This window comes from Chiloscyllium plagiosum, unplaced genomic scaffold (assembly GCF_037043375.1).
Source record: "Chiloscyllium plagiosum isolate Xiang-an unplaced genomic scaffold, Cpla_swu_hap1 HiC_scaffold_42, whole genome shotgun sequence".
In the NCBI taxonomy this organism is placed as follows: domain Eukaryota; kingdom Metazoa; phylum Chordata; class Chondrichthyes; order Orectolobiformes; family Hemiscylliidae; genus Chiloscyllium; species Chiloscyllium plagiosum.
The window spans coordinates 66,395,099-66,420,397 of record NW_028270180.1 but is presented as its reverse complement, the minus strand read 5'-3'; the positions used below and the strand labels follow the sequence as shown (position 1 = coordinate 66,420,397).

Here is a 25,299-nt window from a genome sequence, read left to right as displayed (position 1 = left end):
GGCTGACAACTGCAGAATGAGCTTTGTTCCGTTCTCCACTGATGTTGCTGGTAGTAATCCGGCATATTCGAGTAGGACTTGATGCACTTGCGGGTGATGTATTCGCGGCATTTTGGCTCTTTTTTTAATTTTCGGTCTACTATTTCGAGTTCATTGCGCAGACTTCTGAAGAAGACTTTTTGGAGTCGAAATGGTAACTGTGTTTTCTCTCGCAAGACAAAAGTAGCTTTATTTCTGTTCTCTTATAAATTGATCTTCTTCTGATCTTTGCAAGTGAAATAGGGTGCATTACTATTGCTCAGTTTTAGTTTCAAAATCAAGAGAAACATGAAGGAAGGAATATCAAAGAACACAACGTTCTCAATTGTTAAGATAATTTTTGCAGCAATGGTGGACATGAAGGTCAAATTAAGAAAACTGTTCAAGAACATTTAGTCTGTGGAAGTGGTATGTGACTTTAGTTCCAAATATATGTTTCCGTTCTTCCAGTACATCTTTTTGACTCCCAGAAAACATTGATTGTTTTCGGTATTCACTTTGTTTCGCAACATCTGTCTTCTGGTCCACCAGGGACAACTTGAATTTGCGTCTGCATTGAATAAGATTTCGCTCTTTCTTTCGAGAAGCAAACCTGTGCATTATGTACCACTTGTCATGCTGATGGCTTAGAAGTTCAAAATGAATTACGGTTTATGGATCGTGAGCAAGAATGAAGTGATCCACTTGCGAACAGATGTCACCACGCCCTATTCCGACATCGGGCCTGAACGGTCCATTGGCAGAGTCTGCAGACAGGAAATGTCTAAGTGACTAGTCCTTTGCTCAGTTTTATTTGATACCAATGGTAGTGCTGTTTTGGTGCAGAAATGTGTCAACATCTCTGACGTTAGAGTCAAAATTTAAGTCACATCTACTCCGTGGAGTGTCTTCTCATATCGGAACATGCTGACATGAAAACATCTAACTCTGATAGCAACGATTTTTTCATTAAACTGGGAGTATGTTAAACTAAGCGATTCAGATAGCCAGGATGAATAATTGGCATTTGGTTCTTCAAGCTGAGCTCTCCACACCAACTGCTCCAACGAAGGCCGTGGATAAGATCCCCATCGATTATTTAGGTCAATTTTAGCCTCAACAACAACCTATTGTTCTGAACAATGCTTCACCACAAGCAGAGGGCTAAGTCTGATTTTCATCGTTAATTTTCAATTTCAGTTCTTAATGCACAGTTTCTTACGAATGTGGACAGCAGAAGACCGGTAACATTCCATTTCCAGTATTTCCAGAAAATTCTACTCCGATGATATCGCCTTGCCTTTTCACATCGCAAGCCAGGAACCTGGATCAGTCGAGTTCCTTTCCACACATGGAGTTGTTTTTTTTCTAATTCATTGACTGCTGATTTAATAGATTATTGGCCTTGAGAGTCAGCTGTAAATTAGGTTGAACTTTCTCAGCTTGACTTTCAACTGATCCTAAAAAAAAATTCATCACCTGCAGGTAAATGTATTGCATTGCTTCTTGTTCTACTGAATCCGACCCCCCGAACATCCAAATTTCACGATAGTTCGACAAATATGTTGAAACTGATTCGTGTTGGAAGTTGGTGGCTTTTTGTGTCTCGACCTATAATTTATTCAATTAGATGACTTGGTCTGTCTTGAAATTACTTCGGATTCTTCACAGTTGAAAATTTACTTTCGACTGAATGCAAAGCTCAAGCTCCACGAAATCCAAATCCTGCAAAGGAATTAATGACTTTTAAAAGATTCGACGCTGTGAACAGGATTCGAACCTGCGCAGGGGAACCCCATTAGATTTCAAATCCAACGCCTTAACCTCTCGGCCATCACAGCTGCAGCTCCAATGTTAGTTTTCACAGTAAAACAACTGAATTCATTTGTTGGAAGAACAAATTGTCAAGACCCAAAGATTTCGCCAAATCCTTTGCAGGATCCTAACCCAGACGAACGTTACCTTGGCAGATTGACAGGCTTTCACCGCAAACTAGATTCTGACACAGCTGAAGTTGTGGGAATGATTCTTCGTCGAATTATAGAGTCACAGATGTACACCACGAAGAGAGGATCATTGTCTCACTGCGTCCGATCGATTTTGACTCAATTGCTCATCACCTGGTGCCAAATTAGATATGCTGTTGGGTTTTCATATTCATCGAAATATGGTATTAGAAAAAATTGATGCTAAGTCCATAAACACTAGCTTCATTCGTAAAAAAAAAAAATCGGAATTAGAAAGAATGCAGAACCAATTTACAGGAATGGATCCAGCAACTAATCTGTAAGTTCTGACATCAGGTAACGAACTTGTGAGCACAAGAGAAGAAGAATAACCGAAGATTTGGAACGTGAAATCGTCTTCACGGAATTATTTGCAAAGTTTTTGCGTTTGTTCTAGAGTCATCAAGTCGTTGAACAATACAACATGGAAAGTGGCCCTTCTTTCCAACTTGACCATGGTGGACAGATATCCTAAGTTAATAGGTCCCATTTGCCAACATTTGGCTCACATCCCTCTAAACCTTGTTACTCATATATCCATCCAGATGCCATTCAATGTTACAGTTGAACCAGATTCCACCAATTTCTCTGGCATCTCATTCTGGACACGTCTGAAAAGGTTGCCCCTGACGTCCCTTTTAAATCCTTACCCACTAATTTTAAACCGATGTTTTCTAAATTTTGACTTCCTCACCTGCCGGAAAACACCTTGACGAGTCAACCTATCCATGTCCCTCATGATCTAATAAATAGCAACGATTTAACTTTATCATACTTGTCAGGAGGGAAATGTGTGGAGATTATTTGTCGAAGGTTTGAAGTAGAAAGTCTGATGTACAGATTTTTTAGAAATGCATCTTGGAGAAGTTTTTAATAAGTCATTGCAGTCTAGTAGCAGTTGTAGAAGTCTGTTGTGAAAGCTGCAGAAGGCTTTCAGGGCACGAGAACGAAGCATTATTTCCAATGGATGGTGGGTCAGTTCGACCACACTTGGACAACATTATGAGGAATTATAATCCTCAATTTAGGAAAGATACTAAAGCCATATGAGGAAATAGCACGAATGGTGATTAGCCTTGATATGATGGATGAACGTTAGTCCTCTGATTTGAAATTGGGCAAATCCAGCCTTTTTTTAACGGTTTCAAAACAAGAGAGGTAATCTCATTGAGAGTTGCAAAATATTTGAAGAGATAAACAGGGTGGTGCAATTAAATTTTGTTCCCTCATTGGTGAATCTAGAAGCAGGAGAGGACAATTTTAAAATGAAGCATTGTGATTTATGAATGAGAACTATTGATTTTTGTCTTCGCCTTGAGAAGTCTCGCTGTTCAGCACTACAGTGAGCCTTGGATATTTGGTCTTTGAATGCATCACTGACCCGCCGACACTTACTGCATCACTATAGACCTGAGCCCTCACACTTACCGCCTTAATATCAGCGTGAACCCTCACACGTACTGCATCACTATCCATCTGGCGCCTTCACATTTACTGTGCCACTTTCACTTCGAGACCCTAATTTTGACTGCGTCACTATCAGCCTGACTGCCAAACACTTACTTTGTCACTATCAGTCATACCCTTACACTTCCTATGTTACTATCACCCTGACTCCTTACACTTACTGTGTCACTATCAGCCTGACTCACTCACACTTATCACTTTACAATCAGCATTACTCTCTCAAATTTATTTAATCACTATTAGGCTGAGGCACTCACACTGACAGCGTCACTAACAAACTGACCCCCTCATGCTTACTGCGTTGTTATCTCTCTGATCCCCTCAGAAGTATGCGTCACAACCACTCTGATCCCCCCATACTTAATGCGTCACTATCCCTCTGGCACCCTCATACTTCCTGCATCACTCACTCCCTGACACATGCGCACCTACTGCATCCCTATCAGCCAAACCCCACTCACTAACGGCGTCACTCGCTCTCTAACCCGCTCACACCTTGACACTCTTTCACTTCGTGCATCAATATCAGCCTGACCCCCTCACGCTTACTGCATCACTATCAGCCTGATCCCTTCAAATGTACTGTGTCACTATCAGACTGACCCACTCATACTTACAGCATCACTATCACCTTGACCCCCAAACTTAGTGCGTCCAGATCACCCTGAACCTTTCACTCTTCTTGTGTCACCTTCAGCCAGACCCTGCACACTCTCACTCTGACCTCCTCGTACTTGCTGCATCACTATAACTCTATCCCACTCACACCGTGTGTGTCACTATCACCTTGACAACGCATACTCACTGCACCACTATTATCCTGACTCCATCACAATTAGTATATCATTATCAGCCTGACCCCTTACACTTACTGTGTCACTATCAACCTGTCCCCTCACATTTCCTGTGTCACTCTCAATCTGACACCCTCAAAGTGTCTGCGTCACTGTCACCCTGAACACGTCACACTTACCGCATGGGTGTCTACCTGAAACCTCACACTTATCGCCTCACTATCATCCTGAGCGGCTCACACTTACTGCGTCACTAGCACACCAACACTCTCACCTTTTCTGTGTCACTATCGGCCTGACATCTCACACGGACTGGATCACTATTAACCTGACCCGCTCACACGTTTTGCGTCACGACTCCCCTGAACCCCTCAGAATTGCTGTGTCGCTATAAGCCTGAACCCCTCACTATCACGCTGACCAAGCTCACAATTACAACATCACTATCAACCTGACCCCCTCACACTTTCTCTGTCATTATCACCCTGACCCTCTCACACGTAATGAGTCACTGTCACACTGAGACACTCACATTTTCTGCGTCGTTATCAGCCGGACCCGGCGGCAAACAGCATCACTATCAACCTGGCCCCTCACACTTGCATGCCTCAATATCAGCATGAACCCCTCACACTTACTGCATCACTGTCCATCTGCTATCCTCAGACTTACTGCACCAGTTTCACCTTGACATCCTCATTTTTACTGCGTCACCATCAGCCTGACAGCCACACACATATTGCGTCACTATCAGTGACGCCCTCGCACTTCCTATGTTAATATCACCCTCACTCCTAAAACGTACTGCGTCACTATCAGCATGATTCCATCACACGTTTTGTGTCAGTATCAGACTGACGCCTCACGCTTACCATGTTACTAAAACTCTGCCCATCACACTGACTGCGTCACTATCACCCTGACCCACTCACACTTTTTGTATCAGTTTCAGTCTGATGCCTCGCACTTACTGTGTAACTAAAACTCTCCCCTTCACACTGACTGTGTCACTGTGGGTGGCACGGTGGCACAGTGGTTAGCACTGCTGCCTCACAGCGCCGGAGACCCGGGTTCAATTCCTGCCTCAGGCGACTGACTGTGTGGAGTTTGCACGTTCCCCCCGTGTCTGCGTGGGTTTCCTCCGGGTGCTCCGGTTTCCTCCCACAGTCCAAAGATGTGCCGGTCAGGTGAATTGGCCATGCTAAATTGCCCGTAGTGTTAGGTAAGGGGTAAATGTAGGGGTATGGGTGGGTTGCGCTTCGGCGGGTCGGTGTGGACTAGTTGGGCCGAAGGGCCTGTTTCCACACTGTAATGTAATCTAATCTAATCATCCTGACCCCTTCATACTTCTGCGTCACTATCAGTCTGACCCCTCACACTTACTGTGTCACTATCAGCCTGACTCCATCACATTTATTGTGTCAGTATCAGACTGACGCCTCACACTTATCTTGTCACTAAAACAATGCCCCGTCACATTGACTGTGTCACTATCAGCCTGACCCCCTCACACTTCCTGCTTCACTATCACAATGCTCCTCTCTCACTTACGACGTCATTTACACCCTGACACCCCACACTTGCTGCGGCACTATCACACTGAGGGCCTTACACATAGTGTCACTGTCATTCTGACCCCTTACACTGACAGCATCACTATCACACTGGTATCTCACACCCACTATGTCACTTTCATCCTGTACCGCTTACACCTATTGCGTCACTATCACTTTGACCCCAACACACTAACTGCATCACTATCAGCCTGACCCCTCACAATTTCACCGTGTCTATCAGTCTGTCTCCTCACATTTCCTGCATCACTATCACCCTGTCACTTTACACTTACTGGCCAGTATTAGCCTGACGCCCTCAACATACTGCATCAATATCAGCCTGAACACTCACACTTACTCCGTCACTATCACGCTGACCACCTCACACTCACTGCGTCACTATCACCCTGTCCCCTCTCACTTCCTGCATTAGGATCACTCTGACTCACGGACACATACTGCATCACTATCAGCCTGACCCCTCACACATATTGTGACACTATCAGCCTGACTCCCTCACACTTACTGCTTCACTATCAGACTCACCCCTCACACTTACCGCATCACTAACAGCCTGACACCTCTCACTTACTGCGTCACTATTCCCCTAACACCTCACTTTTATTGGCCACTATCAACCTGACGCTCTCAACTTACTGTGTCACTACCAGCCTGAACGCACACACTTACTCCCTCACTATCAACCTGACTGTTTCACACTCACTGCGTCAATCTCTGCCTGACCCCATCACACTTACTGCGTAAGTATCACCATGTCCCCTCCCACTTTATGCGTCAGGATCAGCCTGACACAGTAACACTTACTGCATCACTATCAGCCTGATCTCCTTCCAATTACTGCGTCACTACCAGCCTGACCACTCACTCTTACTGCGTCACTATCACACTGACCCCTCACACGAAGTGCTTCACTTTCACCCTTACCACCTCACACTTACTGGGGCACTATCGGTCTAATCCCTCAGACTTACTGCATCACTATCACTCTGATCCCCCTCACTGCGTAACTATCGGCCTGATCCACTCACACAGTCTGCATCACTACCACGCTGAGACCTCACGCTCATTGTGTCACTATCATCCTCACTCCATCACACTTATTGAGTTACTGTCAGCCTGATCCCCTGTAATGGAAAATTATCATTTATTGTGAAATCTGTGAAACCATGGTTGAAACAAAGAAGTATGGACCTAACTTTGCAAAAAGACAGAAAAAATGTAAAGTTCAACCTAAGTTGCAGCTGACTCTCAAGGCCAATAACCTATTATATCAGCAGTCAATGAATTAGAAAAAGCAACTCCATGTGTGGAAAGGAACTCGACTGATCCAGGTTCCTGGCTTGAGGTGTGATAAGGCAAGGCGATATATAGTATAAAGGGAATATGTGAAAACCGTCAGGCGTCCATTTTATGAGGCGTCTTGCGAATGTGTCGGGTCCACTCGGCAAATTTCAAAAACAAACTTTTTCTTTGCCCTTGCTAGCATTTGCGTTGAGTCGATTGAAATTCTACGGTAGTAAACTAGGGGGCTCGCCTGGGACCCTGCGACTGGGTAAGATTTTGAAGATTCCCAGAAGGTGTACGCGCCACTGCCTTGAAGGTCTTTCACTTCATCTCGAGCGCTGAATTGGCCCCTTTGCGTGAGAGGACTGGGAATAAGTGGATCGTCCCAGAGTCGTGTTCCGAATCGAATTAGGTCGGGGTAAGAGTTGTGGCTGAAGTAATCCGACATAGAGACTCGTTCGCAGAGAATAAATGAACCAGGAAGAGGGATCAGTGAACTCTCGCGCGGTATTCGAGTAAAACTCAAGGGAAAGGATTGCCGTCTCTAGAGAGTTTAAGGGACAGCAAGATTAACGGTGGTTTGAGACTTGGAACCACCATGGACAGCGTTGGAGTCGCCAAAGCTGTACCGGTTACGTGGGTTCTTGGTTTGTGAAAACCGAGGCAATGAGGCGGTCGCGCCCAATGAGAGGGGACTTCCGGAGGTAAAAGCAAGTTATATTGGCAAAGAGAAGATTATGGTATCGTGAGAGAGAGAGAGATAGACAGATATATAGGCAGAGAGACAGACAGAAAGAGATGAACACTTTTCCAATATCCATGAAAATCGGCTCCAGCAAGAACGAACAAAAAGAGGGTCGACAGACAACTCGGAATGGTCAAGAAAAAATACAATATACGCTAAATAATTATGGCCTAGTTTCTGTAAAGCAGTTAAAAATGTAAATCAAGGAATGTGTTTTTCTGGAGGAAGGAAGTTTTAGTAACATGCAGTTGCAAATGTTGAGGTCACCGTTGGAGGAGAGAGAGAGAAGGAGAAACGGAAGGGTAACATAGAACCTGTGAATTGGAGTGCTTATAACATGTTGAAGGCTGAGCCTGATTTCAGGGAAAGAAAATCTCGAATAAAATATAGATCAAGTAAAGGTACAAACTCCAGCGCACATGCACACACACACGGAAAACAACCTAATGAAGCTGTACAGTGTCTTAAGACTGGATCAGATCCTGACCTTTATGGGTGCCCTCGAAGAGCTACAGCCCCCCTACAAGATCCACTTCGCGAAGATTCCAAGTCAACGGTCGCCGCCTCAGGTTCTGCTGAATCACCAATAGCATATCGTACCCACAATCAATTGAAAAGAATCCCTAAAGAAGTCGAGACGATGTCCCAGTACCTTAAGCACCTCACAAAAGTCGATAACGTCTATTGTGGGCTGATACCACCCAAGGACATAACGACAGCAGAGATCACACCGTTTGAGGCACTTGAGGAGCAGCTTTATCAATGGAATGAATTACGAAACAACAAGGTAGGTAACAACATACGTGTATTACCTGGGACACGGGAAAGCTGAATTAGATAGAACAATACATGATACATGCTGAAAAATTGCTGACTCAAGTGAACCATAACCGGAAATTAAAGATGGAACAGCAATCACATAAACCTCAGCTTATTATGATGCAAATGGTCGTTCAGTCGTTGGAGGGAGGAACTGCGGGAAAAGAGAGAGGCACAGGTGGAGTTCGCAAAAGAGGAAGGGATCGCGGAAGTGCGCTTGCAGAGATAGATCTGGCTGGTGCTTTGTTTGCGGAGCAATGGACCACTGGTCGAGGCAGTGCCCGCACAGACAGCCTCAATCGGTCCTGGAGGCTGGACAGCATGGTGACTGACAGGGGACGACTGAGGTTGAGGTGGGCAGTCCACAAGGTACAGGTAAACCTCTTTCCTTTATACTTGGCAACGAAGAATCCCTTACGTTAATCACTTCTACTAACCTAACGGGCACTGAGATGTGTCCCAACTCTATATTGAACATTGAGATTGCGAAGTGTGGACAATATGTTCAATATAACAATGATGCGTATATGTCGATGCCTACCTCTATGTTATATGTGGAAGTTACAACAGTTACCTTTTTCGTAGATACATGGCTAGCACATTCACTCCTCAAATCAAGACAGTTCAGAGAGTTGACGCCAATAAAGATGAGTGGAAAGTTCCTGAACTCAATGGAGGCATCAAGCGTCGTGATATGAGAGAGTTTTACCGCACCCATATTGTGTGAAATCAGTAATGTGTATACATTCTAATTCTCAATTTTGTTCGCGGAATTCTGTCCTTTACATTTGATGGCTCGGGATCTCATAGTGAGACTGGGGTTGTATTTGCTCAGTACTCCGACGGGTTTGCAGGGAATTCAAATGGAAGTTTCACAAGTGTAAAGTGCAAAATACAACCCACGACCCCTGGTGTATGTCTATGAGTGGCGATTAAGCCAGAGAGCAATGAGTTGATTGAGCAATTCACTCGCCCTGGAAGCAGGTAACCATGTTAATCCTATTAACACCGATTTTTTTTTGCGGGAACATGCTGCACTGCACGGCACACATACACCACAGTGGCCCCGAGGAACCATAAGAGAAGTATTGGTTGAGGAGATTGGTTAAACCAGGTCAGTTGTTATTGTGCGAATTTTATTGAAGGAATGGCAGATGTGCAGTCAGTGTGAACTTATGTCAAGTACCTGTGACGGCAAGTAAACTCTATGTTTTTGATGTGGAAGGCTACGCTCCTCGCGTGTCACTGGCGAAGGTGTCCAGTGACTGCTGGCAGGATTTGGAGCCATGGGTACTAAAGGCATAAAGAACGAAATGTTGGGTGTAATGGGACGATGTGGGTATGTGGTTTAATGCAGATGTGCGGACATATAGGCAGAAATTAATTTGTCCAACTTACATTCGTGGTAACCCCCCCGAGCCCTGAAGAGCCTAGAAGGCTGGCCTGGCGATTCCCTAAGATAAATTCTCAGACTCAAGATTAATAACGGTCCCTACTGAATTATGCGTAAAAGGAAAACATGATTTGCGGCTTATACGAGGTTGTGAACCAATACGAGTAACCACGAAGTCGGAGTATCGTCCTTGCAGGGCACAATAAGAGTTACAACCCATGAACGTAGTTACTCCAGTCTTTCAATCCTTCCCAAAGGCTAGAGAGATAATCCCCTATGTAAACTCACCGGTGAGAACTCCCATTTTTCTGATCAAAAAGGCAAAAATTCCAAGTGAACCGGAGGAATGGAGGTTTGTTCAAGACCTACAGGCAGTCAATAACAGTGTTGTCCCGCACGCATCAACTGTTCCCAAACCCTATACTGTATTAGTTCAATTTAGACCGGATAGTAAATGGTTCCCTGCTGTGCATTTAGCAAATACATTCTTTAGTGTAACGGTGCACCCAGATAGTCAATTCTGCTTCGCTTTTTCATTCAAAGGGAAATCCTATGAGTTCACACGACTTTGTCAATGTTACTGTGAGTCACCCAGCATATATAATGAGGCTCTACGCAGGAGTCTGGAGACTCTTGTTTTAACCCCTGGGTCTGCGCTTCTGCAATCTGTAGACGATTGCTTAATAGTGGAACCGACAGAGGAACAATGTGAGAAGGATTCCTTTGCATTGCACGAGGGAAGGGAACAAAGCCAGTCTCGCAAAACTTCGATTTATGCAATAACAGGTGAAGTTCTTCAGTCACTTAATATCTGAACAAGGCAAGGCCATTGGTCAAGACAGAGTGCAAGTAATTCAGCAAATTCCAAGGCCTCACATGAAGAAACAATTGCTATTCTTTTTGGGCATACGCTCCTACTGAAGAACGTTTATCCCACATTACACAAATCTTGGGGCGCCCTGAAGTGACATGGCCCATGGAAAGGGGTAGCAGAATCCAGGTCCGTTTCAATGGATCCCAGTGGCCGAGTTGAATTGAAAAAGACGTTTCAAAGTCCACCTACACTGGGGATTCCGAATCCAAACAAGCCTTCTGTCAAAGGTAGATGAGAAACATGGCTGAATGGCATCTGTGTTGTTGCAGGATCATGGGGGAAAATTCAGGTTGGCAGCTTATTTTTCGGCTAAGCTGGACCTCGTAGCTGCAGGATTGCGTAAATGCCTGCGAGCTGTGGTTGCAGCTGAAAAGGCTGTTGCAGTGTCCAGGGATATAATCGGCTATGGCGACTTAACCAAACTGAACGCACATGCAGTATCATTACTGCTTTCCGAGCAAAAGACAGCACATACGTCGGCAGCACGTTGACTCAGATACAATACTGTGTTATTGGAGAAGCCTAACATTGCAATAAAACGATGTAACGTCCTGAATGCTGCTAATCCTCTCACTAGAGAAGGAGACGGAGACCCACATGATTGTATCGCTGTAATTAATGAAATGTGCTGCCTAGACAAGACTTGCAGAATTCGCCACTTCAGAATCTAAATATGGTTTTTTTTGTGGATGGGTCAGCATTCAGGAGCAAGGAGATAGGCCAGAATTTTATTGGGCATGCTGTAGTAACTACCCATGAGGTATTCAAAGCGGGATCACTCGCTTCTCAACTGTCAGCGCAAGCAGCGGAGCTGATTGCCTTGACTGAGGCATGTAAATTGGCTAAGGGGAACACGCCGAATATTTAACCAATAGTAGATACGGTTTCGGAGTTGCACATGATGTTGGAACCCTGTGGAAATACAGGGACTTCTTGACCTTCACCGGAAAGCCCATCACACACCGTGATCAGATTTCTGACCTCTTGGAAGCGGTCGTATTGCCTAAATCAATCGCTGTGTGTAAATATGATGCCCACACGAAAAATAACGATTCCGTTTCTCAAGGAAATGCAAGGGCAGACTCAGCGGCAAGGACGGCAGCCCAGCAGCCGGTAAATGATCGGTTTGACATGGGAATGACAAAAATCCTTACCCCAACAGCAGACGTACGGGAGTCACAGTCGAAGTCCAGGCTTGAAGACACGTTTGAGTGGGAAAAAGCAGAGTGCAGTTTGAGGTAAGGGGTATGGTGTGGCCCCAATGTTAAACCTTTTCTACCACGATCATTATTTCCAATCTATGCCAAACTGACACACGGTAAGGAACATGTGTCAAAAGAGGGGAGATATGACAGCATTTCAGCACAGTGGTCTATTGAGGGATTTACTTATTACTTCCAGAAATAGTGTGAACGATGTGTTATCTGTGCCACAATAATGTGGGGAGGGGAATACAGATGAGTCATGTAGCACTTCCGAAACCCCAAAAACAATTTGAACATTTACAACTGGATTTTACCAAACTAACACCCTGCGAAGGAAAAAGGTATAGTCTTGTAACAGTTGATATGTTTTCCAAATGGGTGCAAGCGTTCCTCACGGAAAAACAGAATGCCAGTGCCGTAACCAAAGCTTTCCTAACTGAAATAATTCCGAGATGGAGCATCCCTGAGAGGCTTAGCAGTCCCAAGGTTTGTGAAGGCTTATAGCTCCGGTTGAGTTTTAGGGTGTAGGTTTGCTCGCTGAGCTGTACCTTTGTTATCCACACGTTTCATTACCTGGCTAGGTAACATCATCAGTGGCGACCTCCAAGAGAAGTGAAGATGTTGTCTCCTGCTTTTTATTTATATGTTTGTCCTGGATGGGGTTCCTGGGGTTCGTGGTGATGTCATTTCCTATTCATTTCTGAGGGATTGACAGATGGTAAATCGATTTATGTGTTTGTTTATGGCGTTGTGTTTGGAGTGTGAGGCCTCTCGGAATTCTCTGGTGTGTCTGCATATACAGCAAACCGACAAACACTGACCAAATACTTAACTACACCAGCAACCAAACCAACACGCAAAAAGGATGTTGTATCAGAACACTATTCCAACGAACCACCACACATTTCAGCACAGACAAATTTCGGAAAACAGAGGAGAACCACCTATACAACGTATTCAAGAAGAATGGATACTTCAAAAATACAGTCCACAGATTCCTCAGGAACAAACCACGACAAGTAGACCTAACACAGCCAGAAACCCTATCGACCTTTCCATACGTCAATGAAGTCTCAGAAGTGGCAGCCAGAATACTAAGACCCCTCGGAATCCCACCAACAGTCTCAAACAAAACTAACAAATTTAAAAGACCCAGTACAACCCATGGACAAAATCAACGTCATATACAAAATTCCATGCAAGGACTGCTACAAACACTACATAGGACAAACAGGAAGAAAGTTAGCCACCAGGATACAGAACACCAGCTAGCCACAAAAAGACACGACCCTCTCTCCCTCGTAGCCCTTTACACGGATGAAAGAAAAACACCATTTCGTCTGGGACAACACATCTATCCTGGGACAGGCTAAGCAAAGACATGCCAGAGAATTCTTTGAGACCTAGCACTCCAACCACAACGCCATAAAAAAGACATATATCTAGATAGTATCGATCAACCCCTCAGAAAACGAATAGGAAATGGCATCACCACAAACCCCAGGAACCCCATCCTGGACAAACATATAACTAGAAAGCAGGAGACAACAGCTTCTCTTCACTTGGAGTTCGTCACTGATGATGTTACCCAGAACAAAGAACATAAAAAATACAGCGCAGTACAGGCCCTTTGGCCCTCGATGTTGCGCTGATCCAAGCCCACCTAAACTACACTAGCCCACTAACCTGCCAGGTAATGAAACGTCTGGATGTCAAACCTACAGCTCTAGGCTTAGTAGTGACAGTGGGACACCATTTTTCCATAATGCCCTACAGCAGATTAGTGAGTATTTGGGAATAAACATTAGATAACACTGTGCCTACCACCAAACGAGCGGTAGGGCAGCGGAAAGAGAAAATTCTATCTTAAAAAATAAATTGACAAAATGCTGTGAGGAACTAGGGATGGCATGGACAAAGGCACTTCCAGATGTGCTAATGTGTATGAGATCTAGGAGGAGAGGGAGAGCTCATCTTAGCCCGTTTGAGATTTTGTTTGGTTGGCCCCAAACACAGGAATTGTCCCGAGATGTAAGGGAAGCCAAATAATAGGCCACTGTGAGGATGAGATGTTGTGTTACTGCATGAAACTCTTCTGTCCCAAATACAGAATGAAGTGAAGACAGCACTACCCCAATCAGCAGAAGGGAAGATGTACTATCTATAACCTGGAGCCTGAATAGTGGCGAAAGACTTCAGGAGGGAAAACAGGAAGGCGAAGAGGTGGCTGGGAACGTTGCAAGTACGCCTTACAGCACAGACAGCTGTTAAGATCGCCGGAACAGCCACATGGATACACGCCAGCCATTACAACTTGCAGCTGGGACTGAGGAGACATCGCACAACACCAAAACCAATTTAGAGCAAGTATTTATTAGAAGACTTAAGCAAATGTGGGGCTGCCCCACTTCAAACTGTTGGCAAGCGCCCTGGTAGGACTATTAATAAGGGCAGGGGCATCTGGGATGCAGCAGCTGACGGTAATCTTAACTGATAGGACGAAGTGGATCTTTGCATGCGACCCATAGCCGTTCAGTAACAACGACGACTATAAACTCGATAATTAAGATTTATGCAGGGATCCATGGCGCGCCGGTGACTGGCACTTAGTAGTAGCCACCACGGCAAAAGGGGCACCTGACATGGGAAATACATATTCTATGATCATAGTAAGACTCAGAAGAGCAATGAGGGAGTCTCGTGGTGTGGAATAGATAGATCCTTCTCCGACATCAGTTGACAGGTGAATATAGTGGAGCAGTCGCCCCACCCCCGCACTCCGAGATGCAGTGCAGAATGTATTACAGATCATAGGAGCAATGGGGCATGGCAACCAATCGTACAAGATCATGGACCTAACCCCAAGCCGGGCAAAGGTCATTAATGACACACCCGAACCCGAAGGGAGACGGCCGTGGCGAGAGAGCGAATTTGACGCAGGAGGGGAATTTGCCTGCAGGAGATAAATGGCGTAAATGCGACGCCAGTAGGTTGGGAGCTGCGAAGAGTCATTGCTAGATGTGAAGGGATCAGAGCCTGTGCTTTGGTCATAAGACAAAACGAGAGATTAGACGTTGGCTACACTTGTTGGATGTTTGCACACAGCTCAAAGATAGACTGCCCAGCAAATTACTGAGAGCCTGGCGAGAAATGCCAGCTGTCTGCTTCCACGGGAGGCGACTAGCCTGACCCTGATAGTGGGGGGCAATTTGGGCAAATCTCGTATCACCACCCGAACTCCAGGATAACTACAGCCCCACGCCTGACACGCTACCGACCACAGCATTCCAGACAGTGGATTGCAGGGGAGGAACGTATATTTGCACCAATCGGGGGAGACTCATTTTGGGTATTTCCCAGTGTACCTTGATGCTGTATTTGAACAATGACTCTTGTACAGCAACATATGCAAATGATACGACCATAAACATTGCTTTTTCCTTTATCAATGGTCAGACCATGAGCCTCACAGCGCCAGAGACCCCGGTTTAATTCCCGCCTCAGGCGACTGACAGTGTGCAGTTTGCACATTCTCCCTGTGTCTGCGTGAGTTTCCTCCCACAGTCACCAAGATGTGCAGGTCGGGTGAATGGGCCATGCTAAATTGCCCGTAGTGTTAGGTGTTAGGTAAATGTATGGGTGGGTTGCGCTTCGGCTGGTGTGTGTGGACTTGTTGGGCCGAAAAGCCTGTTTCCACACTGTAAGTAATCTAATCTAATCAGGATGGCAGGTATAAACTGGCCAGGTGGCGAGAAAGGGTACCACCACTCTCCCGGGGAGAAAGGGTTGTTGCTACAACGCGATACAGTCCACCAACACAACAGTGTTCTCCCTAAAAGGCTGGTTTAATAAATGATATGAAGGCAGCTATATGACCGCCTCCACGAGCAGATGACTCCTGCTCCCGATGGCTCACGTCCCTTATGGAGGATGGGGGTATTGGACGCATATCGTTCTACTCGTTGTAGGACTGGTCTTACTCATACTGCTTTGAATAAGAACCTAGTTGTGTACCTGCTGACACCACTTGCTTATGAATGCAGTAGGATACGAAATGTTAAATTATCGTGGCCCTAAAGAAGGAAGATCCGATTGCTTGTCCACACCCTACAGCGACGTTGACGAATGTGACGTGTGAAGATGGGCTGGTGTATCGGGCAAACCAGGGAAGTGGGAAAAACACCACAAAGCTTTGTTAGAGTGTCTGAGGAAATGCCTGGTGTTCATAAATTATTTTTGATGTATGACGATCTGGCTTTTTTTCTGGTTGCTGTCCTTTTTGAAAAATGACAAAAAATTGGAAAATGTAATGGAAAATTAACAAAATTAACATTTACTGTGGAATCTGTCAGAGAATGATTTGCAAAATTTAATACTTCGCTGAAATATGCAAATATTTTGCTGAATTCTGCGTCGAGGAGTCAGCTTGTCTTTGTGGAACTTTGCAAACATTTCACCTGGCCTTGCGAGCAGCCGAGTTCATAAAAAAAGCTTTGGAAATCATAAAGACAATTATGTTCAAGGCATGGGAATGAGAAAATATGAGCTCGAATGTTTCACAACACTTGTCATTGAGCATGTGATAAGAATAGTATAAAAAGAATATGTGAATTTTGTTCACAGCTCTTACCTAAGGCACTTTTGCCAAGTATTTTGGCGGCCCTGCATGCAGAGGTTGAAAAATAAAGCCTTTCCTTTGCTCTTGCTAGCAGTTGACTAGAGTCGATTAAATTTCCATGACAGGGTGTCAGGCAGTGGGAGAATTGTTGGGTATCAGTAAATGGGAGAATTGTTGCACAGTGGCATTACATTGGAAAATTAATACAAATTGCCTGTTCATTAAAGAATTTGAGCAGAACACCTCTAATTGAAAGTATAGGGGCAGGGAATCATTGAGAAGGAACAATTTTGCAAGCAGCAGTAAAGTCGAGATTCGAGTCCGCCCACCAAGAAATGAAAAAAAAAAACTTTGGTGCAGGAAAGCCATACGTGGAGGAAGTGTATCAGGAAACAATTGTGCGAAGAAAACAGAGCACCCGGAGGAAACCCACGCAGACACGCGACGAATGTGCAAGCGTCACACAGTCAGTCACTTGAGGCGGGCACTGAACCCGGGTATCTGGCGCTGTGAGGCAGCAGTGCTAACCACTGTGCCACCGTGCCACCCAATGAATGATAGCTTTGTGACAAATGTCTACATGTGGTCAATAGCTGGATTCAAAGCATTCAATGTGTTGGTGCAAAAACCCGTCATTGTTGACATTTCCAAGAGAGGTATATAATGCTCAGGCATTGGCTGGAAGTCAAGGTGTAAGAAAATCTGGGTCATCCTGGAACTGATTGATTCTCACTGCTGTTTGACTTAGTTTGATTAATTTTGTGTTTGTCCCGATTTATCTGGCTGTAGGTGAATTTAGAACATACAATTTATGTCCAAAGGTCACTTCACATCACTGGAGAGTGAAAATATAGTTCACATACCGTGATAACAATGAATTGATAATTAAATTTTGTGTTTTAACAGATAAAATGATTTATGTTTTCCAGTAGTTGTTAGATATTGATTAGATATTTATTAAAATAGATACACTGAGAATTGTAATCCTGTTGCAGGATTGTTGAATTGTTAAAAGGTACATACGTGGAGTGTTTTTGGAATGATTTGGTGGTGCCAGTGTTGGATTGGGCTCTCCAAAGTTAAAAAAAAAATCAAGCACCACCAGGTTATGAACCATATTTTGAAGAACTAGCTTTCAGAGCGCTGCTCCTTCATCAGTTCGTTGAAGGAGCAGCACTCCGAAAGCTAGCGCTTCCAAATAAACCTGTTCGACTATAACCTGGTTTTGTGTGATTTTTTAACTTTGTTATTAGGAAGGAATTGTTTTTGAATTCAAATATACAGGCTGTTCAAGAATTCTATCTAGCCTTCCATGGTTTTCTTTTAGAGACCACACATTTATACATTAGATTAGATTAGATTAGATTACTTACAGTGTGGTAACAGGCCCTTTGGCCCAACGAGTCCACACTGACCCTACGAAGAGCAACCCACCAAGACTCATTTCCCTACATTTACCCCTTCACCTAAAACTACGGGCAATTTAGTATGGTCAATTCACCTAACCTGTACATTTTTTGGATTGCGGGAGGAAACCGGAGCACCCGGAAGAAACCCACACAGACACGGGGGAGAATGTGCAAATTTCACACAGACAGTTGCCTGAGGTGGAAATTGAACCAGGGCCCCTGGCGCTGTGAGACAGCAGTGCCACCATGCCGCCCACAATTCATATAATTTTCACTGTATTCAGTATTTCAAATTTGCATCAGATTTAAGGTGAAAATGAGGACCAATTAACGAGTACTTCCATGAATGGAAAACACAGTAAATTGAATTTACAGAAGCAAATTCAAGTTTGATCCGAATAAGCAAATAAATACTTTGAATGGAAATGATCCGAAAATGTTTACATCTACATTTGAACTAAGTCAAATGACTCTTTTTTTGAAATAATTAGACTGAAAACCTGTTTGAAAACATGAACAAATCAGGACTATCGACAAGTCTTGCTGTTAGTGCTCTTGGCCAATCGTAATAAAAATAAATACTACTTTGAGTAACAAGTATCATGTATAATTGCTGGGCTGAAAAGTAAGAGGATATCTCTTGTATTTATTGGCAAGAATTATAACCAAGTGTTTACTGTGGTTACTGCCCTCTGTAACAATAAGATCAAGATTTGCTCTGTCTGTTGTTCATTCCAATAATCACAGAATCTGCAATTTATTATCTTCAGGTCATTAATAAATGTATGTATCACATTACTGTTAGAATCCTTGGCCACTCGTAATGGAAGAATAAACACTGCTGTGAGCAATACGTATCTTGGATAATTACTGAACAGAAATTTCAGAAGACACTCATTGTATTTACTGGAGGGAATGATAATCAGATGCTTACTGTGGTATTTGATCTTAGGGACAATAAGACAGTTACTCAGATTATTCCACTGAACAGTAATTAAATAATCATGAGACCATTGCCTGGCTTTATGAATAGTGTTTTGTGTGAGCATTGATTTCAATAACATTGTGATAGTATACAAGTCTGCAGGTTAGGGGAGTTGGCCATGCTAAATTTCCCATAGTGTTCATGAATGTTTAGGTTAGGTGCATTAATCAGGGGAAATGTCGAGTAATAGAGCAAGGGAATGTGTCTGAGTGGGTTACTCTTCGGAGGGTCGGTGTGGACTTGTTGAGCCAAGTCGCCTGTTTCAACACTGTAGGGATTCTATGACTCTATGATTCTTTGGTTTAGGAATAGATTGATAAGCGAGTGCGAAAGATACTATTCAAAGTCAACAAAATCTTTATGTTTAGTAGAATTGCTTAGCAAAATGCATTGAAGCCATTATACACAAAGTGAGAAAAGTGGAAGTAGCAAGGTATTTTGATTAAATAAAATGAATGTCATTATTTATATATTTTAAATTTGAAAAACTACAGTGTCCTCAAATCTAAAATTTAGAGACAATGTAATGTGATACATACATTTATTAATGACCTGAAGATAATAAATTGCAGATTCTGTGATTATTGGAATGAACAACAGACAGAGCAAATCCAAAATTGGATTGAAAAGCAATTCAAACTCTGCTTAGATATTTTCTAATCACCATTCTAAGCTGCTTTGGCGCATCTCTGTTGAAGATGGGAACTCAACCCACACTTCCTGGTCTCGTGGGAGATACTCTCCTGGAGCTCCAAAGGTTTTTTTCATCCCACCAAGGAAGGGTGGGATTATAATTAATTGTGATTACTCAAATGAAAACTAACCAGTGTTCACTCTGATAATTGGGCTGGGAATTAACTCGTCTGTTTCTATGCAATTGACTGAGAATGAAATGGTAATTCACAATAATGATGGTACTAAGTATATAGGCTCTTATGTAAAAATTAATATCGTGACAATTGAAAGAAAAATAAACAGACATATCATGCACTTATTTTAAATTCATGAAAAATACAACTGCTGAATATGTTTAAAGCAATTTTTCTGATAATGAAAAGATAATCACAATGCTTAGCAGCAGATGTAATCACCAAAAAAAAGATATTCACTGTGACTATTCAGCTGCAGGCAGCTCCCCTTCCTTACACAAATGTACAACTTCCAACAATTCAAAATGTACTCTGATTGATAAAGGGAAGAACAAACACATGTAAGTTTTTTCTCGTGTTAACAAAAAAAGTCACAAATTTGAATTTTTTTAGCTTTAAAATATTTAACCCTTGCTGAGATCAGAAATACAATAAACCTTCACGTGGAAGAAAAATATAATCAAATCAAATCAAAATATACATCGATATTCACAATAATTGGGAGATTGAACACTGCAATATCTTTCCATCAGTTGATGTACTGAGCCATAATTCCACTTTTATATCCTTACTGGATTGATCAGTTATTAGATATTAGCAATAACTGTTTGAACATACAATGTGCCGAAATAAACAGAAATTATTGGTGAAATGTCATTAGATATCTCTTACTCGATGAGGCTATGGTTACTTTGATTGTTGAAATGAGTGGCATTCAGATATTTCCAATGAACATTGGATGGAAAATCAATCTTTTTGGTATAGCCGTGAATTTTTTTTTATTGGAGTATTGGCAATAAGAAATATAGGATTAAATTATGATGTGCATCTCACTTTACCAAATATTTTCAAGTTTTCTAAAAGGTTTCTAGTCCAATCATCAGTTTAAAAGGGGTAATTTTGGTTCAGCAGATCAGTAACTGCAAACATTTTTAACACATCTCCATCAAATCTGATAATTCAGAAAAAAATACCAAAGCATTACCTGTCTAAATGTCAAACTATATCTTTAGATTAGAGTCAAGTTCATTCTCTAGTTATTTTATTCCTATTTTTGACACCAGTGACTAAATATTGATTAGATTAAATGTCATATGTGTTAGACATGAGTTTTCTCTCAAAGATCTGTGCAACACAGGAATGGGCCCTTTGACCCATAACGTTGAGCTGAACATGATGCAAAATAAACTCACCCCTTCTGTCTACCCTTGGTCCATATCCTTCCAAATTATCTAAATTAACATTTAAAAAGTCCTAATGTATCTGCCTCTACCACCAACCCTGGAAGTTCATTCCAGACACCTACCACTCCCTTTGTAAAAAACAAATTGCCCCTCACATGCCCCTTGAACTGTCTCCCCTCACCTTAAACGCATGTCACATACTTTTGACGTTTCAACTCTGGGAAAAACATTCTGACTGTCAACCCTATTTACGTATCTCCTGATTGTATAGACTTACATCAATTCTTCCACCACTCCACAAAAAAGCAACCTGAGTTTTTGCACGTCTCCAAATCCAGGCAGCATCCTGGTAAACGCCCTCCGTACCCTCTCCAAAGCCTCCTTACCCGTCCTATAATGTGGCAAACAGAAGTGAATACAATACTTTAAGTATGCCTTAAACAAAGTCTTATAAAGTTGCAACATGCCATCCTGACTCTTGTAACCAGTTCCCTGACCAATGAAGGCAAGTATGCCATTTTCCTTCCTTACCACCGTATCTACTTGCATGGTCACTTTCAGGGAGCGATGGTCTTGAACGCCAAGATCCCTTCGAACAACAAAGCTGTTCAGGATCCTGCCATTACCTACTTCTCCTTAATATTTGAGCTCCCAAAGTGAAATACCTCACAGTTGTATGGATTAAACTTTGCCTTTAATTTATCTGCCCATATCTGCAATTTATCTTTTTTCTTGCTGCAGTCTTTGACAACCCTCTACATTATCCACAACTGCACTGAACTTTGTATCGACTGCCAATTTATTAATTCACCAAATTAGATTTTAATCCATGTCACTTACATATATTTGTCCCGCATCAGAAGGGTTCCAGTGCAGATCCCTGTGGGAAAAAGACAGAAAATGAGGAAAATGCATAATTCTTGAATAAATGAGGTTTCTTTCAATGACAAAACTATTCTGATGAATAATCTCTGAAGGTGTGATTTTTGTTTTGAAATTAACCCAATATTTTAATTCTCAGTTTACTGATCTTAATGAATATCCAGTACAAACTGCTTTGAAAATATTGAATCATTTTAAGTGTTGAGTTCTAACATTAATTATTCTTTAATTGTAATTTCAATTATCACATCATTATGAGAGTTGAATCTATTATTTCTCAGTGTCAGTATCATGATGAAATATTTACACTCGTTTCAGGTCAACACACCTGCAATCCAGCAAAGTTTTCTCACCCAACACTCATAGTAACTATCTCATTCTCTTTCATTTGAATTCTCGTGTTAATTAAAGGATTATTAATCAGTCTTATCAATTAAGAGATGGCTTACTAGTTTTCACATCAATATTTCAGTTCTTTCAAACATATTGCACAATTACATTGCAATAAGAGTTTTCTCATCATTCTTAAATTTGTTATCAGCTATTTTTGTTTCCAGTATCCACAGTTTTTTGCGTTCTTGTATTGATTGTATTTCATTTCAATGCTAACAATTCTATATTTCTGATTATTACGATAAGAGCTAAGTATTTTCATGTTAACCAGTATATAAATTTCACGTGTTTCTTGTGTACACAAACCAGAATTAACAAATGTTTGCTCTATTCTTTTACAATAAATCTTGAATTCTTAGAAATCATAATTTTGTGAAAATGAGGGAAATTATCTTTCGCTTAATAGTCACATTGAATGACTAATGCTTTATTTCCAAGTCATGTGCATTTCAAAGCAGTTTAATTTTGAGTACATAAATAATTGCTTCAAACATATTTAATTACTTGATTATCATCAGATTTATATTTATTTAAGCTCATTGTCGCTTCGTTCCAACATTTTTAGAAATTACTAATTCCTTTTATCGGTCCATTACACACTGGAATTGTCTAATACAATCCTAGTCTGATTATCACAATAAATATTTGAGCAGTTTTCCCTGTGAGTAACCACAGTAAGTATGTGATTATAGTCCTGCCCTTCTTGCATAGGAACATTATGTAGGGCTCTGGTAATGTCTGTACTGAAAGACCAGGAGGCATGGATTCAATTACAACCTTCAACAGAGATGTGTCAAAGCACCTCAGATTTGATTAGAAAATATCTAAGTGTCTACTGAATTGTTTTTCAATCCAACATTTTCTCAACTTGTATCTGTTGTTCATTGTAATGTTCACAATATCTTGAAGTTATTTGCTTCCGGTCACTGACTAAACTATGAATATTATTATGCTGCTTCCAAATACCTTTCAACTTTTAATAACTTTGCAGTCATAAAGATTCTACAGTGTAAATTATATTTAAGGTAAGGGGGAAAGATTTAAAAGGGATCTGAGGGGCAACTTTTTTCACAAAGTGTGTTTGCCTCATATGGAATGACCTGTGAGAGGAAAGGTGGTGGCTGGTACAATTATAACATCTAAAAGACTTTTGGACAGTTACATGGATAGAAAACGTCCAGAGGGATATGGAACAAACACAGGAAAATGGGGTAAGTTTAGTTGAGGGAATATGGACGGGCTGCCTGAATGGCCTGTTTCCGTGCTGTATCAAGCTAGCATTGTACAATTCAAACTTGACTGTGATTGGTAAAGGAGAGAACATATGGGTGTTGATTCTATTTTGTGTCCATAAAAAAGTGACATGAATTTTAAATAATTTTGTCACAAGGAATAGTCCACTCTTATTGTGATAAGAAATACAATGAATGTGAGCATTGAAGTGAAATATAATTAAATCAATTCAACTGTGTTGATATGGTTAAAATAAATATTGATATTCACAATGATTGTGAGTTTGTACGCTGCCATATCTTCACATTACTTCATGTACTGAGTCATTATTACACATGTATACCCCTACTGAACTGAACAATAATTAGATGTTAGCAACACTTAGATTTTGAAAATCTATCAGTGCACTTAAAAGAAGGAGAAGTTTATGTAATTTTATCCTGATCGATGATCAAACATTTGTGTCTGAATCAGGAAGAAAGTAAGGAGATAACCAAAGTGAATATCAGAGTGACCACGAGATACAGTCCATGGAATTTGATAGAAAAAGGAATTTGCATAATTTCATGGTTATTGAACGTTAATAATTAATTACCTCCACAGGTACCGAAGCAGTCCAAGTCCAAGTACAACAAGATCTGGACAATATCCAGGTATGGGATGACAAGGGGCAAGTAACATACATCCCACGCAAATGCAGGCAATGACCATCACGTATAAGAAATAATCTAACCACCATCCCTTGACATTCGATGGTGTTGCAATCACTGAACACCCACTATCAACATCCTAGGAATAATCATTGATCAGAAACTGAATTGGTCTCACCACATAAGCACAGTGGCTACAAGAGTAATTCAACTGCTGTCTCCTGAAAACCTGTCCAACAGCTACCAGACACAAGTCAGGAGTGTGATGGAATACTCCCCACTTGCCTGGATGAGTGCAGCCCTAACAACACTCAAGAAACGTGATTCCATCCGGAACAAAGCAGCCCGCTTGATTGGCACAGCATCCGCAGGAATCCATCCCCCACCATCACTGATGCTCCGTAGCAGCAATATATACTATCTACAAGATGCACTGCAGGAATTCACTAACCAGCACCTTTCAAACCCATGGCCAGTTTCATCTAGAAGGACAAAGGCAGCAGCTAGATGGAAAGACAACTATCTTCAAGTTCGCCTATAAGGTACTAATCACCCTGAATTGGAAATATATCACTGTTCCTTCACTGTCGCTGGTTCAAAATCCTGGAAATTCCCACCCTAAAGGTATATACCCACAGCAGGTAGATTGCAGCGGCTTACGAAGACAGCTCACCACCAATTTCTCAAGGGCAACTAGGGATCGGCAATAAATGCTGGGCCCAGCCAGTGACACCCACATCACATCAAATAAATATTTTAAAAATGTCTACAAGATCAAAACAGCTCCACACTGTCCTAGCTGCAATCTCTGCCCCTTCTTGAAAAAAGATAAAAGAATCTGACCTTGCTCAACTTTCTCATCAAAACCGAGTACAGTATTCACCCCAGCCCTCT

General features: G+C 42.2%; 1 non-coding gene across 1 annotated transcript; it reads right to left on the bottom strand.

Moving 5' to 3' along the window:
- Positions 1 to 1,777: 1,777 nt before the first annotated feature.
- Positions 1,778 to 1,859, bottom strand: trnas-uga (transfer RNA serine (anticodon UGA)). The gene has a single exon. It is a non-coding gene; the product is annotated as a tRNA-Ser (tRNA).
- Between the last annotated feature and the right edge of the window lie 23,440 nt (positions 1,860 to 25,299).